The sequence below is a fragment of the Pezoporus wallicus genome, unplaced genomic scaffold, assembly GCF_028554395.1.
Source record: "Pezoporus wallicus isolate ANWC-B61680 ecotype Strahan unplaced genomic scaffold, APGP_CSIRO_Pwel_v1 contig_9123, whole genome shotgun sequence".
Lineage (NCBI taxonomy): Eukaryota > Metazoa > Chordata > Aves > Psittaciformes > Psittacidae > Pezoporus > Pezoporus wallicus.
The window spans coordinates 15,528-31,622 of NW_026641571.1; the positions used below are offsets into that span (position 1 = coordinate 15,528).

The following is a 16,095-nucleotide window of genomic DNA, read 5'->3' on the forward strand; positions in this document are numbered from 1 at the left end:
TATTTAGTGGTGGCCAAATGCTGCCTCTCATCTGTGTCATCTCTTTGGTGGCACCGAAGCCTTTGTAGAGCTGCTGGAGATGTAACCACACTTAAATCAGAGCAGCGTGCTCAGGACAGGAGAGGTCAGTGGCACGCAGCCACCGCATGTGCTTTGTAGAGGCTATTTCCATCGTCCAAATTACACACTTCACATCAAGCAAAGACAGAGGCTTCTCATCAGGGCTTGCTGGCAGCTGGGGCTGCTCATTACCGCAGCGCCCAGCCATGGGATGGAGGGTGGAAGGCAAGAGCTCGTGGCACAGCATGGTGCGGTGCCGGCAGCATTCCTGCGCTTCCCGAGAGCTCCCAGAGCGCCTCGAGGTCCTGCAGCCTCTTCTGCAGCCATTTCCTTGGCCAACTCTTGCTGTGTTTGGTGCTTCTGGAGTGGGTGCTAATTCCCATCAGCGAGGAGGCGGGTGGTGCATGGGCTGGAACACATGGGTGATCCCCAAAATGCTCACTGCAGGAGGCCGAGGGGCCGGTGCCTGCAGGTGGGGTCCTTGAAGGGTTGGAGCTTCCCATTGCATCCGACTGTGGGTTTAGGAAAGAAACCGCTCGGATGGTGTCCGATGTGTCTTGTGTGAGCACGTTCCTGGCTCTGGTTGAGGTGGCCCCAAGGAGAAAACCCTCCTGAGGGCTGTCCCTGCCGGCCAAGGGACTGGGATCAAAAGGAGCATGGGATTAAAAGGATGGGATGGGCATGGGATCAAAAGGAGCACCTCTGCCCCACTGGCTGTGTAATCAAGTGCTAACGGGCCCATTGCTGCCATGGCAGGAGGCCATGGGGAGGTGGGACACCAAGCAGCTCTTCGCAGTGACACGGGTGGGTTGCTGCCTCGTGGAGCGGCGTGGCCGTCCTGATGCCACTGTCACGCTAACGTTGTTCCTCTCTTAGGGCTCCTGCGTGACGAGGTCCTTGGGGTGGGGATTTATTTCCTTCTGGTAGCAGATATGGGCTCGTGTTTGAGGAGAAAGGGGAGAGGTTGCAGCTTCCATCCTGCTCTTGGCAGCTGACAGGGAGAAGCAGGTGTCTCCTCTCTGGCTGAGATGGCTGCAGGGAACGGGGAGGAAGGTTGGACCCCAGAGCTTTCTGCTGCATCCCTTTGGGATGTGCCATGTTCCTGGTGATAATGGCAGTGCTAAACCCCCACATAACCCAGGTTTGGCTTAGTTGCCCATAGGAAAGTAGCAGAGCAAACACTTGAAGGCAGAAGTATTGGGGCTGCTCTGCTGAAACAAAATCCTGCCCCAAGGAGCTTGAAAACTGTGGTCAAATGGGGGTTTCCCAGTGACTGCCTCTGCCTGGCTCCCACATCCAACGTTTGTCCACTGGGAACACATGTACCTGGATGTGAACTTCAGTGCAGCTCTGGAGGGGCTGTTGGGGGTCTGCTGGTGGGATGTGACCGTGGTGGGGCCTGGGCCATGTCCCTCCTGGGGTGGTTTGCTCTGATCTGGGTGCCTCGGGAGCAGTGCTCTTCCCGCTTGGATGGCACTCAGGGAGCTGATGGCAGTTCTGGATCCTTCTGGAGAGTTCCTGCTTGATGCCCCTGTCCCTGGCTTTGTGTCTTTGGCTTCTCGTGTTGCCACACGTGTCCCTGTGCCCACAGCACGACCCCCTGTGCCTTCACCCTCTTGTGTTCCTTCAGGTTAATAGCTCATCACTTGTCCAGCCCCGAGCATCCTCTGTGGCACCACACGCGTGGTGTTTGGTGCCCCGTGTGTGTGGTGGCAGCAGTGTCCCAGGGCTCTGTGTGTGCCCTGCCTCTGGTGACGGTGGCACTGCGGTTAGAGCCCAGGGGTGAGGCTGCTGAGTCTGCATCCCTGCACTGGGTGGAGCGGGGATGGCTCCATCCCTCAGCGGTGCCTCAGTCCCGGTCCTCTCCGGGTTTCACGCCTTGCGGGTGTCTCGTGTGGGGCTGTGGGGTGTGGGAGATGGGGCACGGTGTGGTCCTGCCCTGTCCCCTGCCCTGCAGAGCCGCATCGTCCTCTGGGCGCATCCAGTGGTGCTCCCGGGGGAACCAGGGGAGGGGTTGGTGGTTCTGGGGCTGGGAAGCGTTGAGCTGGGGATGGCAAAGCCTGAGAGGGGCTCGGCCCTGCCTCTTGGAGGGGCGAGGAGCGAGGGGGGCTCTCAAGCTGCTGCATTGCAGCTCGGAGGCGGGAGCCAAGCGGCGCGGAGCTGGGAAGGCAGAAGATGCTGCATTGCAGGGCTGAGATGAGGAGCTGTGCACATGGAGCTGTGCCTGTGCCTGTGGCAGGGCGGGTGTGACACTGAGGAGCCGTGCCCGCTGATCCGCTTGGCTTCCCTCTGACCCATTCCTGCCACGTTTTGTTCCTTCATTCCTCCCGCTGCTTGTCCGATCGGGGCAGTGCTGTGTGTTCCCTTAATCCAGGGGATGGGCTGGGATTCACCTCCCTGCTGGAACCCGCGCAGGGGGGCTCAGCCCCGCTGTGGCACAGCTGGGCAGGAGGTTATCCTGACCCACGACTGGAGACCCTTGCGTCCCCTGTGCAGGGGCCAGCGCTGCGTGAGCTCCCTGGGGGTGCTGCACGGGCAGAGGTGTGCGGAGCAGGTCCTGCGGGATGGGAACCTCTTCTGCCCAGTGACCTGGAAGGATGGATCCTGGCTGAGCAGGCGTGAAGCACGTTCCAGGCCGTAGCTCAGGTACGGCTCCGTGGCTGGTTATTTATAGCCCTGTGAGATTTCAGCATCGCCACGGACTGCGAAGAGCTCCCTGATGAGACACTTGGAATCACACATCCCTTGCCCGTGCGCAGCGTTCTTGCCTCATGCTTCCCGCATGGCGGGGTAGGGAATGGCTTGGTTGTGGCAGAGGGAGACTGAGATGAGCTCTTGGGGGGAAGCTCTTCCCTGTGAAGGTGCTGAGGTGCTGGCACAGGGTGCCCAGAGAAGCTGTGGCTGCCCCATCCCTGGCAGTGTTCAAGGGCAGGTTGGACACAGGGGCTTGGAGCAAGCTGCTCTATGGAAGGTGTCCCTGGCGGTGGCAGGGGTTGGAGCTGGAGGAGCTTTAAGGTCCCTTCCAACACAAACCAGGCTGGGGTTCTATGAAAAGGGCTTTACCCTGGTGTTTTTTCTGCCCTGGGGGTGAGCTGGCTTCTCACGGCACAGCTCCATGGCCATGCCCTTGGCAGGATGCTCTTGGCCTTTTGCGGGGAGCATGGTGGGGACCCCTTCAAGCATGGGCTCTGTAAAGCCCGCTTCGGTAGCCAGTGTATGGGGAGCTGTGGGCACTGGCAGGGAGGGATGTGCTTGGGGAGCAAGGCAAAGGAACCTGCTGTTCGGGCTGAGTCCTGCAATGTTGAAACTCATCTCTTTAACAGACCCCTGGGGCTGGAAGCGTTAGATGCTGTCAGGGTGTTTCCAGTTCCCTTTATCTCTGCCTTGGCATTGTATTTCCAAGCTGATGCAAACAAGTGGAAGAACAGATAGTGGCTAATTCTCATTGATTGCACTGGGAGCTCCCCGAGGTGAGCCTGGGCTGGCAGGAAACGTGCGGGGGCCACTCCACGGGGCAGGCGCGTCCCTCCCCAGCCGGTTCCCACATCCCGAGGCTTATCCCAGCAGTGATGGTTCAGAGGCTGGAGGCAGCTTTGCCAGGGCGAGTTCATGCTGGACCAGCCTGGCAGTGGTGTTTTGGCAGGCTCGGAGGGGGGGAGCACTGCTGTGTGTGTGTGGGGGGGCAGATTGTGGTTGGGAATGGGGGCTGTCAGGGCTTGGAGCACCCTGCTCTAGTGGAAGGTGTCCCTGCCCATGGCAGGGGGTTGGGACTGGAGGAGCTTTGAGGTCCCTTCCAACACAGACGGTTCCATGATTCTTTGGCTCCCAATGTGCAGAGCAAAAGCAAGAGGACTTCCTTCCTCCCCAGTCCGTCAGGGAGGACACAGACAGCATCCTGGGAGTCACTGCTGTGAGCCCGACAGCCAGGCTCTGCTGGGAGTGATACTGCTGCTGGCCCGAAGGTGGGAGTGAATTGAGGGATGGAGTCTCCCTATGTCAGTGCTTGGTGTTTTCCTTTCCCATCCCACTGCATCCGATCAGGGCAGGGGAAGCTCAATGTGGAGTCAGTGGGAAAAGCCCATGGGCTTCTCCAGTCACTGCCCTGCATCTGCCAGAGACCCCGGCTTCATTTCAACCCATAACAAAACCCTTCCCGTGGGATTGGCCGCCCGCTGCACCTCGGGGTGGGCTCTGGGAGCAGAGGTGCTGCTGCGCAAAGGACCCGCTGGCTCCTGGTGGTGGGAGATGCTGTCCCAATACCATGCATGTGGGCTTGGCATGGAGATAGGGTCCTGCTCGGCCTGGGGAGCGTGTTGTGGACCTGCTGGCCGAGGGGAAGCACCAGCATTTGCCCGACTCCCAGCTGCAGCCTGGAGTCTTTGTGCCCCGGGGGCTCGCAGAGCATCTGCGTGTTTGAGTGTTCACCCTGGGGTGTTTGTGGGTGCCTCTGTCACTGCCTGGGCTCCTGTCTCCCACTGTCAAGTGCTTAAATGCTCCCAAAAGCTGGCTGCATCCCGGCTGCCCAGGGAACAGCAGCAGCCAGGGCACAGCCCAGACCTGCTCCGCAGCGCGGGGTTCATAGAGTCAGGGTCTTAAAGCTCACCCGGTTCCATCCCCTGCCAGGGGCAGGGACGCCTTCCACTGGAGCGGGTTGCTCCAAGCCTGGCAGCCCCCATTCCCAAGTGCAATCCGGAAGAGGCAGCAGCATCTTCAGCCATCTCATGCTCATCTCTCCGAGCCCCTTGGGCTGTGGTTGTCTGTGCTGTGCCAGCCGTGTCCCGGTGCTGCCGGAGCACTCACAGGCATCATCCGGCCCCGGGCTGCAGAGTGCTCAGAGACTTTGTGCTATTTGCAGTGAGTTTTCCAAGCTGAGCTTATTGGCTCGTGGGCATCTGCTCCCAGATGGAGAACATGTGGCCGGTTCCTGCAAAGGGAGAGGAACAGCCCCGCTCATAAAGCAGCATGGGGGGATGAGGGAGGGAATCTCTTCCTGGAGCCTGTGAGATGCTTTGGGGGCTGTGCAGAGGTTGGGGTTTGAAAGCTGCTCCAAAATCCCCTTCGCAAGCAGCTCTGTGGCTGGAGGTGAGAGCCTGCTCCCCATCGGGTCCCTTCTTAGTAATGGGGGAAGTTCAGTAACCTGGGGGCAGGATATCTTTGCTTCCCGCTCCGCTTGTGAAGGCAAATAGCAAGCGCTGAACGTTCCGGGGTGATTTCCTGAGCAAACAGGCATTGTGCTAAAGGTGGTGAAGCTTTGGGGCTGCTGGAAGCTGGCTGCTGGCACAGGCTGGGGGAGGACCTTGCAGCACGTGAGGAGAGGAGCCCAGAGCTCGGGATCAACAGTAAATGCACAAAGCAGCGTTTCCGGCCTCGCGTTCCCGAGTGGAGCGCGTTTGGATGCCGTGCTGCTCCCCACAGCCTTTGCTCTGCTCCTGGGCTGCTCCTCGCTGCGCTCAGGGGCAGAGGTGCCGACTCGTTCCGTTGCCAAGGCTCTGGTTCCCTTTGTGGAAAGAAAGCAGTTTCTGTTCGGTTGAGGCTCTCTGTGGCTTCAAAGCCAAACCAAATCCAGCTTCTTTTTTTGTAGCGCAGGAGATGCCTGGTTTCCATCCCAAGCCATCCATGTTTTGCAGCTCAATAGCACATCTTAGACAATGGCTTTAGAAATGAGACGCCTGCGTCTTGGACCCACAGCGCTGAGGCAATGCCAAGCAGTGCATGGGGTGCCAGAATTCATGCACATGGGGAGAGAGGAGAAGGAGGAGGAAGGAAAACTTGCTCCGATGGGATGTTTCCAAGGAGATCATGGTAATGATCTTCCATTTCCATATAGCTTCTCATCCCCTTGTGGGGTGTTCTCCCTCGCAAGCAGACGTTGCACATATCCTGTGTGGAGAGTCCAGTGCAGCTTCTCCTTAAGATCCATGTTGTAGCGGGGAGGCTTTGGCTGTGGAGTGGGATCAGCCTTGGTAGGGGCAGTCCCTACCTGGGGGACATTGTGGGGTGCTCAGGGATGCAGGATGTCCCTGCCCCTTAGCAGCACCCCACGTTTGGCTGCTGAGCACAGCACACTGGTGTAGGGAGTAACTTTGGCATGGAGCGACGGTGTCTGGGTATGTCCGAATCTTTCCCTACATCCACGTGGGATGTGCCTGCCATCAACCTGTGTCCATCTCGGAGCCGCACCGTGGCCGGACACGCTCTGGCGCTTGGCTCAGTGGAGCAAGAGCCCTGTGATGAGCTCTTCAGGGCTCTGCAGAGGCCGCATCCTGTGCGGGTGGTTGGGGAATATCTGCTATTCCCTCGTCGTTCCCAGCGCCTCTCGCTTTCCAGGAGGAGGAAGGCAGCTCCGAGCTCTGCCTCCCCCTGCGCCGAGGGGGGTTTGCAAGAGCCCCAGTTTCTAACGCCTTCTTCTGTTGTTTCCCTTCCCTCTTCTCCTGCCCTGGGTTTTCTCTGTGGCCTGGTGGAGTTTTAAACAAAAACATGGTGAGGAGAGGGGGAAATCCCAGGGGAGGGCATGGGAGGGGGAAGAGTCTGTTCCCAAACCCAGAGCGGTTCCAAGGGGAAGCTTAGGGTGTGTTCTTAGTTTTAAAATCCCAACTAATTTGAAGGCGCTTTAATGACAAGGGGAAAAAACCTTTCCCTTGCTGCGTGATGCACCCCAGCTTCACGGGGAGAGGCTGTGGGTTGAGAAACACCATGGAATTGTGAAGCAAAAGGCAGCTGCTGCGCCCTTCCGTTCCTCCCTTGCAGGATGGGGTCTCTGGATGTGGGGACAGACCCCCCCTTGTCTGTGTGTCCATGGGGATGGTAGCGTTGGTCACCTGCATGCAGTGGCTTTGTATGAGGGCAGATGTGCCTGTCCTGCAGGGCACTGAGCAGAGGTGTGGGGTGCAATGGGGCAGAACTCGGTCCAAACCGGAACTGCCTGGCTCTTTGCTGTCCGGCTGGAGGACAAATGTTGGAGTGGGTGAAGGAGGACAGAGGGAGCGTGGGGATGGAGACCATCCCTGCTGTGAGCCACCAGCATGGGGGATGCTGGGGGACGAGCTGCTCCGGCTGGGGCTGGGCTGGTTCCTCACAGCGTCGGCTTGGCAGGTAGCTTGGGTGTTGGGAGGAAAGCAGCTTAAATCCATCACCTCTGACCTGCGGAGCGCAGCTCTCCAGGCGCATCTTGCTGGATGTCGTTCGGAGCGGGGAAGGAAACAGCTTATGGTAATGTCTGCGATGACTTTCCAATGGTTTTTTTTTCCTTGGTGAACTGTCTGCAATCACTTACAGCGTTCCTGAAGGGATTAATTACTCGCTGGAGCTCATTGTGTGCAGTTCACATTCAGGACTGTTGTTGGATGCGATGCCTTGGCTTGGAGCGAGCGATGCGGGGGGGGGCACATGGCGTTTCTTTCCCCATCCTTTCCCCCCTGCTCTGGGCTATCTCGGGCTCCTGGTGGGAGCATTCCCCATTGCCGGCCCGGTGGCCGCTCGCTCGGTGCATGACCGTGCTGCTGCGTAGCCAGAAGAAGACAAATCACTTCCTTGTTGGAATGACTTTTGGCTGATGCTTCCCTCCAGGCTGTAGCGTTGGCTCCGCTCTTCCCGCAGCGGTCGTGGCTCTGGGCTCTGCAGCCTCAGTGCTTGGACAGGCCCCCAGAACAAATGTGGGGAGAAGAGCTCAGAGCACATCGCAGCGCTGCTTCCCATGGCTCGCGGGGCGCAGGCGAGAGGGGCTTTAGTGGGGAGAAACCTCAGCCGGGTCACATCCCTGGGAGGATGCTACCTGTGGGACAGGCGCTTTGGGAAGGGCGTTCATTGCAGCTCAGGGGGGGAGGATCCCAAACTGTCCAGGCTGGGGGTGTAACTCCTGCTTCCCGGGTGCTTGAGGGGTTCTGGGGGTCTGGAGTGAGCCGGTGTGCGGGGTCTTGCAGCCACCGTCACCCCACGTCCCTCAGCCCTTGGTGTTGGTGGGCGCGTGGGAGCTGGTGCACGGTGGAGAGTCTGGGGGCTCCATGGAAATCCCTTCTGTGGGTGCTGATGCCTTTTCCACCCTGCCCATCCCTGCAGTAAAAGCTGAGCTCACAGGGTCCGCATTCTGTGCGCTGAATCCTGAGGAGTCCCTCTGCTCACTGTAATGGGGGTGATGGATTTGGGGTGAGGAGCACTCCTCCATGCCGTCCCCCCAGCCCCACAGGGTGCCTGGGCAGGGCTGCTGTGAGCTTTGGGGTTCCGGGGAGGAGCGTGGTGGCCCCATGGAGGTGGCCCAGAGCTTTCTGATGCTGAGCATCCCCTTCCCTCCTGCGGCACACCCAGGTTTCCCGAAGGACGCGGGGTCTTCCTTCTCTGCGAACCACCTTTAGTGGGGAAAACGTGACCGCTGCTCAAGAGAACCCTTTCCCATTGGTGGGTCCCACCGAGGGATGCAGGAGGTCCTGGGGGGGGAGTGCAGGATGTGAGGGTGTCACCCCCCCCCCCCCCTTCCCCGCACTGTGCACTGTGTCTTTGGGAGAGGGGGTTTGCCTTGGGGTGAGCATCCCCAGGGCAGCCTGAAGGGACCCTAAATCTGTGCTGTGCCCTGCCTGGGGTTCCTATTGCAGATGCTGCCACCATGGTCCTGTGCCCACCTGGAGCAGCACCCCCGGGCACCCCAGTGCCAGGGACTGCAGGTAGAGGGGGGACACCCTGATCCCGGAGGGATCCTGGTGATGCTGGTGCCAGTGTGAATGTGGCACCTGCCCCTCCTGTGGGTCCCGGGCGGGAGATTCCACCCCCCTGGGCTTGCACAATGGCCATTGAGCAAAGCCCTGGTAACCTTCAGAGCAGAGCGTGAAGGGCTGATTAGAGGATGTGTGGGGAAGGGCGCTGGGGTCCCGTGCAGGCACTTCCCTTCCCATTTCCAGGGCTTTCCATGGTAATGGCTCCTATTTTCTCCGTTGTGAGGACGTCACTCACGCACGGCTCGAACGACATCTGTCAAAGCATGTGTCCCGTCCCCCCCTCCACCCACCCCGTCCTTGCTGCTCCTGGGGAAGAGGGAGCCGTTGGCCCCGTAATGAGCCTGACATCAATTAATCATCAGCCTTAAAAATTAGCATCGTGGCTGCGTACGATGGAGGGAGATGGTTCCCCAGATGGAAGCAAAAATAGCCTCGGAGCCTTCCCTCCTCCCGCGGGAGCTGCAACAATAGATCCAGTAACGAGGAGCCTGGAGCTGGTTGGAGCTGGGGCAGCCCGAGGTGCTCTGCCTCCTGGCTCATCGCGGGGTGCTTTTGGCTACTGCCTCCTGCGATGGCTCCCGAGCATCCCTGGGGTCTGGTCCTCGTTGTGGCCAGACCTTCATGGGCTTTGCAGAGAGCCCAGGGTGAGCTCACAGCGCTGAGCCCCTTCTTGCAGCTGGGGCTTTAGGAAAGCAGAGCCCCGGGGGTCTCATTCTTCTGGAGTGAAGGATGCTCACCCCTGGGTGCTGCTGCTGGTCCCTGAGGACACATCCTTGCTCCTGCCCAGGGTGGCAGCTCGGTGGGAGCCTTGCCAGCCCCTCAGGAGCTGGGCACCTGCGCAGGAGGTGACTTGAGCACCTTCCCCAAGGGCTCACCATGGCCTGGTCCTTGTGCCGCTGCCGTGCTGGGGCTTTCCATGCTCAGGGAGAGCTGTGACCTGAGCGAGCAGCTCTGCTGCCCGCAGCCTCCTGCACCTTTGGTTTCCCACCCTGCTCCTGGTCAAGGTGCAGAGCCCCCCGTGCTGGCTGTGCTTTGGGTCCATCCTGATGGCTCTGAGAAGCAGCTCTGCCGGCTGCGGCTGGCAGGGGAGCCAGGGAGGACATTTTGCAGTCCTGCTGGAGGCACATGAGGGCTCTTTGGTGATGGACAGACAGACCAAGTGTCTACCAGAGCCCAGCTGAGGCCGGGGAGAATTGTGTTTGCAACGCATTGCTCTGCACAAAGCTCACAGTCACAAGGCGAGGGGGACAAAAGGCTCCCTGTTCGCCCCGTCCCAGTGGGTGCAATTCCAACAGTTAAAAAGCAAATGTGAGTTGTTTGTCTCTGGGAATATAAAGCTTCCCCAAGCGTGGCTCTATTCTGGCTGGGAATGGGGAGTTTGGCTCTGCTAATGACTGTTCTCCCTGCAGAACGGAGCCAGCTTGAGCCAAGAGCTGCCCTGACCAGCCCTGGTACGGGGACATGGACTGGGGAGGGGATGTGCTCCTGAGTCTCAAAATCACCCTTTGAGCCAGGCCTGGGCGCTTGGTGGGGAGCAGCAGGGAGGGACGAGCACAGGGACTGTGGTACCCAGTGAGCGAGCATCCTCCCAGTGCCCAGGGTCTTCTCCCAAGGCATCCTCCTCAGTAACAGGGAGCCCCGGGTGGGGTGAGCCGGCTCCCTTGATCAGATCTGCAGGTTTGGGGCATCTGACTATGAGTCCAAGGGTGCCATTGCAGACCAGGGAGCTCTTGGATCGTGTCTCCCCATACTCAAGCTTGGGCGGCCGCCCTGTTCATGGACAGCCTGTGCATCCCCACAGTGCTGGTTTCCACTGGTGTCTTTATTCCCAAACCCACTGGAGAAGGAAGGGGAGGGTGCCCATGGCTGGAGGTGCCGTGGTGCTGTGCCTGGTCCTGTGCATCCCGTTGTGTGTTGTGAATCCGTGACGGGACCATGGGATGAGCGTGGGTCTGGGGGGAAGGACTGGGAGCTGCGCTCTGCAGCTGGGCCATGGACACAGCCACACGGGGTACATGGAGCATCCTCCGCAGTAATCACAGTCATGGAATGGTTGGGGTTGGAAGGGACCGGCCTCCATCACGCTATGGGATCCCTGCAGGGGTCCTGCAGACCCTGGCAGAAGCGGGTGCAGGGTTCCCCGTGTGCCCCCATCCCTTCCTCCATCAGCAGAGCCCGGAGTGGGGGCTGGCGATGTCGCCAGATATAGGGCACATCTGGAGGGCACCGAAGCAGTTAAGTGAAGGGCTGATTTGTGCTACAGAAACCCGCAGTTCCTTCCTTTGATCCTCTGAATCAGCCCATTGCCTCTGCCGTATAAAGCCCCATTTATCTCTGCTCTTCCCAGCAAGTTCGAAGGCGGTTGCGGCTCAGCAGCGGGCGAGCCGGGCTTTCTCTTCCGCTGAAGCAGAATCAGGTGAAATCTCTATGGCAACCAGCAGATGACAGCGGGTCTTGTTGCCTTGGAAATGAGGCAAGGAGGAGAAAAAAACCCACCCAAAAAGAGCCATCTGGAATTCTGCATTTCCACAATGTCCAACCTGCGCCTGGTGACGCGTGGGGAGGGTGAACCCGCTGCCACCGCCTGCTCCGGGGCCTCCAAGCTGCTTCCTTCTGCTTCGCCAAGGGGTTGTGTTGGGTTTTGGGGGGGTTATTGCTCCCCCCACAAACACACTTTCTGGCTTCTATTGGGTGTTTTTAGCGTGGGGTCTGCAGTGTCAGAGCCTGTTGGTGGCTGCGTTAAAGGTGGGCATTGGGGTGCACCCCTCATAATGCAGAGCCCCGAGGGGAAACTGAGGCACGGAGCGCAGTGTGTGCAGCCTGGCCCCACTGTGCAGGGCCCTGGCGTAGGACAGACCCCACGTGCAGTGAGCGCTGGTGATGTTGAGGCTGTGGGGCTGTTAGCCTGGGTGTTGGTGTCACCGTGCTCCGTGTGTGCTGGTGTTTAGAGGTCAGATCCTTGGGCACAGTTCCAGCCTGAGGATCCGAGCTCCCTCCTTCCCAAGGGACACAGGGTGTTCCTCCAGGTTATTCAGGAGACCCGCAGTGGGACAGGGGTGTTGGGATGCTCCCAACTCTTCCAGCACTTTGCAGGACCAGCGTTGGAGGCAGCCGTGGTACAGGGATGTACAGGGTCTGCCTGGGGCAGGGATTTTGGGCTCTCGAGGTTCATCAGTGCAGAGGAGCAGGGGGTCATGGAGGTGGGATGCAGGGGACATGGAGCAGCTCGAGGCTCCTGCTGCTGAAAGGGGAGCTGGGGTCTGGATGTGCAGGTGGGGTGGTTTGAGGCCAAGCGCAGCATCCATTGAGAGAATAACCCTCAAATGGGCTGGAGGCCCGGTCTGGATCTCTCCGCTTGGAAACGTGTGTATGGGAGAGACCCAATTAAGTGGATTTATGGCTGCTTTAGCCTGAGAAAGTCTGAATCCCTTTTAAAGGCTTGGCTGGCTGGAGCCAGAGCGGGTCCAGGCTCCAGGTCCCTCCGCCCCCCCTTGTCACCAGCAGCCATCGCCCCACAAGTGCTGATTCAGCACAAGTCCCTGCCTGTCACCGCTGCTCATCCTCTCTGCTCTCACCCCGCAGTGGGGAGCTGCTGTCCCCATGGAGGGTGTGGGGCTGTCCCTGCTGGGGATGGCGTGGCTGCGGTGATGGGGACAGCGGGTGCAGGCAGGGAGGGAGCTTCCTTCCTGCTGCAGCCACCTTTGGAGCCTCCTGCAGAGCCCTGTTCCAGGAGGGTCCAGCAATGAGACCTGGGGCCATTGGGGAACCCCTCTTCTTCCCTCGCTGTGCCCCACAGGGATTGATGCTCCTTGGGAGGGGTTGGACCATGAAACCCATCGCCTGCCCCAGCTCCTGCTGCTTGGTCTCCTCAGCTGAAAGCCTGGGAGCAATTAACACCCGAGTGCTAATGAACCTGCTGCCTTCTGATGGTGTGGGGCAGGAGGTTTGCAGGAAGGGGTGAAATGAGTGAGCTCCCACTGAGCTGGGAGGATGTGCTCTGCCCATGGGGCATCTCTGGAGGGAGAGGGGTGGTTTGGGGGCGTCCTGGTACATCCCTTGGAGCACACAGGGATGGCAGGGATGGGCTGGAAAACAAGGCCAGTGGTGGAAGGAAACGCAACGGGTCGGGCAGGCACCGTGCAGAGCCCCATCGCTGCTCCTTGTTTAGCCCGTGTGGAGGCTGCTGTGGGGAGGACGGGAGTTGATGAAACCACAAAGAGAAGGACTGCAGGTTGTGACCATCCCCCTGCCCGACCATCCGGGAGCGTGGATCAGAGCTGGAGGGGGGGGGGCTGGAATGCCGGATGAAGCCGTTTCACTCCATATGGAAAGACTCTGCCGGTAACCGCATCGCAGGCGCAGAGCGTAGCTGGGAACCTGCAGGGCTCAGTGGGGCTGGGCCAGGCTCCGGGGGTCTCGCATCAACCCTGGGAGCAGGGGCTGAGGGCGCTGGCGTGGGGAGCGTGTGTCTGCAGGGGGCTTCTGGAGCTGGAGGCATCCCATGGCCCGAGGGGATGGTTTTTATTGTGCTTTATTGGTGCCTTTCAGTGTGCTGGAAGGGATTGAGCAAGGGTTAACAACGTGTCCCGGCTTGGGGGGGGAATTCATTGAGCTACTGTGCGATGGGGGCCCGATTCCCTGCCTCGGGAGCGCCGCGGGGCCTTTGGGAGCACGTTCCTGGTTGCTGTTCAAACCCCGTCCTGGGTCACCGGGAGGCTGCTCTAAGCAAATGGGACCGGTTGGGTGGTGGGGGGCGAGACCACCCGAGTGCTGGTGCCACGCGTGTGAACATGGGCACGGACGTGTCGGGGCTGGCGTCGGCTGCCGCTGTCCTCACGCCTGCATGCGTTCGTGCAGGGGCACAGGGGTGTGCATGCACCCCCCCCCCCCCTTCTGCAGGGCTTTGCCACCGTGTGGCCCCCACATGAACTGTGCCTGATGCAAAGAGGGGCTTGGCAGCATGCACACATACACATGCATGTACACATACACGTACATGTACACATACACATATACGTACATGTACACATGCACACACACATACACATGCATGTACACATACACGTACATGTACACATACACACACACATACACATGCACACACACATACACATACACGTACATGTACACATACACATATACGTACATGTACACATGCACACACACATACACATGCACGTACATGTACACATACACGTACACGTACACATACACACACACATACACATGCACGTACATGTACACATACACGTACACGTACACATACACACACACATACACATGCACGTACATGTACATGTACACATGCACATACACATACACATGCACATACACATATGCATACACATGCACTTGCACATACACCAAACGCACACACATACACACACATACACATACGTGCACATACACATACATGCACATACACACACATACACACACATACACACACACACACACACATACACACACATACACACGCACATACACACACACATACACATACACATGCACGTACACACACACATACACATACACATACACACATACATATACACATACACATGCACACACATGCACACACACACACTGCACATACACATGCACACACACGCACACTTACACATGCACAGACACACATGCACAGACACACATGCACATACACACACATGCACATACACATGCGCATACACATGCACACACACATGCACATATACACACGCATACACATACACCTACACATGCACACGCACATGCACACGCACATGCACACGCACATGCACACGCACATACACACACACATACACATGCACACACACATACACATGCACATGCACATACACGCACATACACATATACATGCACATACACATACACACATGCACACACATGCACACACACACATGCACGCACATACACGCACATACACATATACATGCACATACACATACACATATGCACACACATGCACACACACACACGTGCACACACACATACACATGCACACACACACACGTGCACACACACATACACATGCACATACACGCACATGCACACACACATACACACACATACACATATACACATATACACATACATACACACATACACACACGTGGTTTCAGTGCCAAGGCACATGAGGCACACATGTCCCGTGGCCGCGGCTCTGCCTGGCCCCAGCGGGAGCTGTTGGCCACATGCTCCTTTGAAATGAGCTGTCACGAGGCGTTTGGAGTTGATGATTCCCTCGTTCCTTGACGTCCTTGGCCACGTCGGCAGCGCCCGCGGTGCAGGAGCTCTTGGAGGGGATGGGAAGGGCTGGACGTGGCACGACCTGGAGCTCCCCGGTCTCCTCCAGCCCTGGCTCTGTGCTGCTCGGCACTGTCAGCCCTGCAGCGCCTGGCCCTGAGCTCAGCTTCCTCCTCCTTGTCTGCCTCCAGCCCCGCATCCCGCCCTGCTGGTGGTACCTGCTGCTTCCCAGTTGTGCGAGGCCAGAGATGGGGTGATGGGCAGCACACGGGCACGGTGCCTGTTTGCTGTGCCAGCGCACGCTACCCAACACAGCATCAGGCAATGGCGTGCCCGGGGTTGCCTGTCCCAGTTTCCCCATGCGTGAAGCGGGGCCGTATCCTGTTAACTCATGTTGAAGAGAGCGCTGAGAGCTCAGTTCAGAAAGGAGCAGGGCAGGGACTGGGAGAGCTGCCTGTGACCTCCCTGCACAGGGCTTGGGGACAGCGTCCTGGGGCTGGGGGAGCGCAGGGCCGGAGCCAGCCCCCCCTTCCTTCCGTGACAGCAGGATGGAGCCTGCGGGAGCTGGAGCGGGGATGGAGACACTGCGGGAACTGACCTGGCCCAGGCGCGGGGTCCCCGGACCCCGGCACGCTCAGGCTGAGCCGTCCCCGCTGCTCCCGCTCCAGCAGCTGGGAACATCTGGCTGCAGCAAGCGCGCTAAATCGCTGCGGGGAGGAATCCAGCGCGCTCCCGCTGTTCCCACACTCCGGCCTCTCCCAGCGGCTCCGGTTTCGGCTCAGCCCCAAGACCCCCCCCCTCGGCCCCTTCCTGTGCTGGACCCAGCACTGACCCCAGCGCGGTGGGGATGTGAGCAAGAGGTGGACGAGCAGCTCCTTTGGATGCTGCTTCTTGGGTCCCCTGGGGGTCCTCGCTGCAGGGGACACCGGTGGGTGTTCTGTTGGCATCCCTATAGGCCCCCATTGCTTGGGGCACCATTCTGTGCTCTGTGCCTGTGATTAACTCCTCCTGCGTGAAGGTTTAGTAAGGAGCTCATGACTTAACCTGTTGCTAAGCCTTGTTTTGGGAGCTGGACCAGGGTGAC

General features: G+C 59.2%; 1 protein-coding gene across 1 annotated transcript in view; it reads left to right on the forward strand.

Annotated features, from left to right (window-relative positions):
* The window catches only part of NAV1 (neuron navigator 1), a 46,067-nt gene that overhangs the window by 3,616 nt on the left and 26,356 nt on the right, over positions 1-16,095 (forward strand). The gene's annotated exons all lie outside the window — the stretch shown is intronic.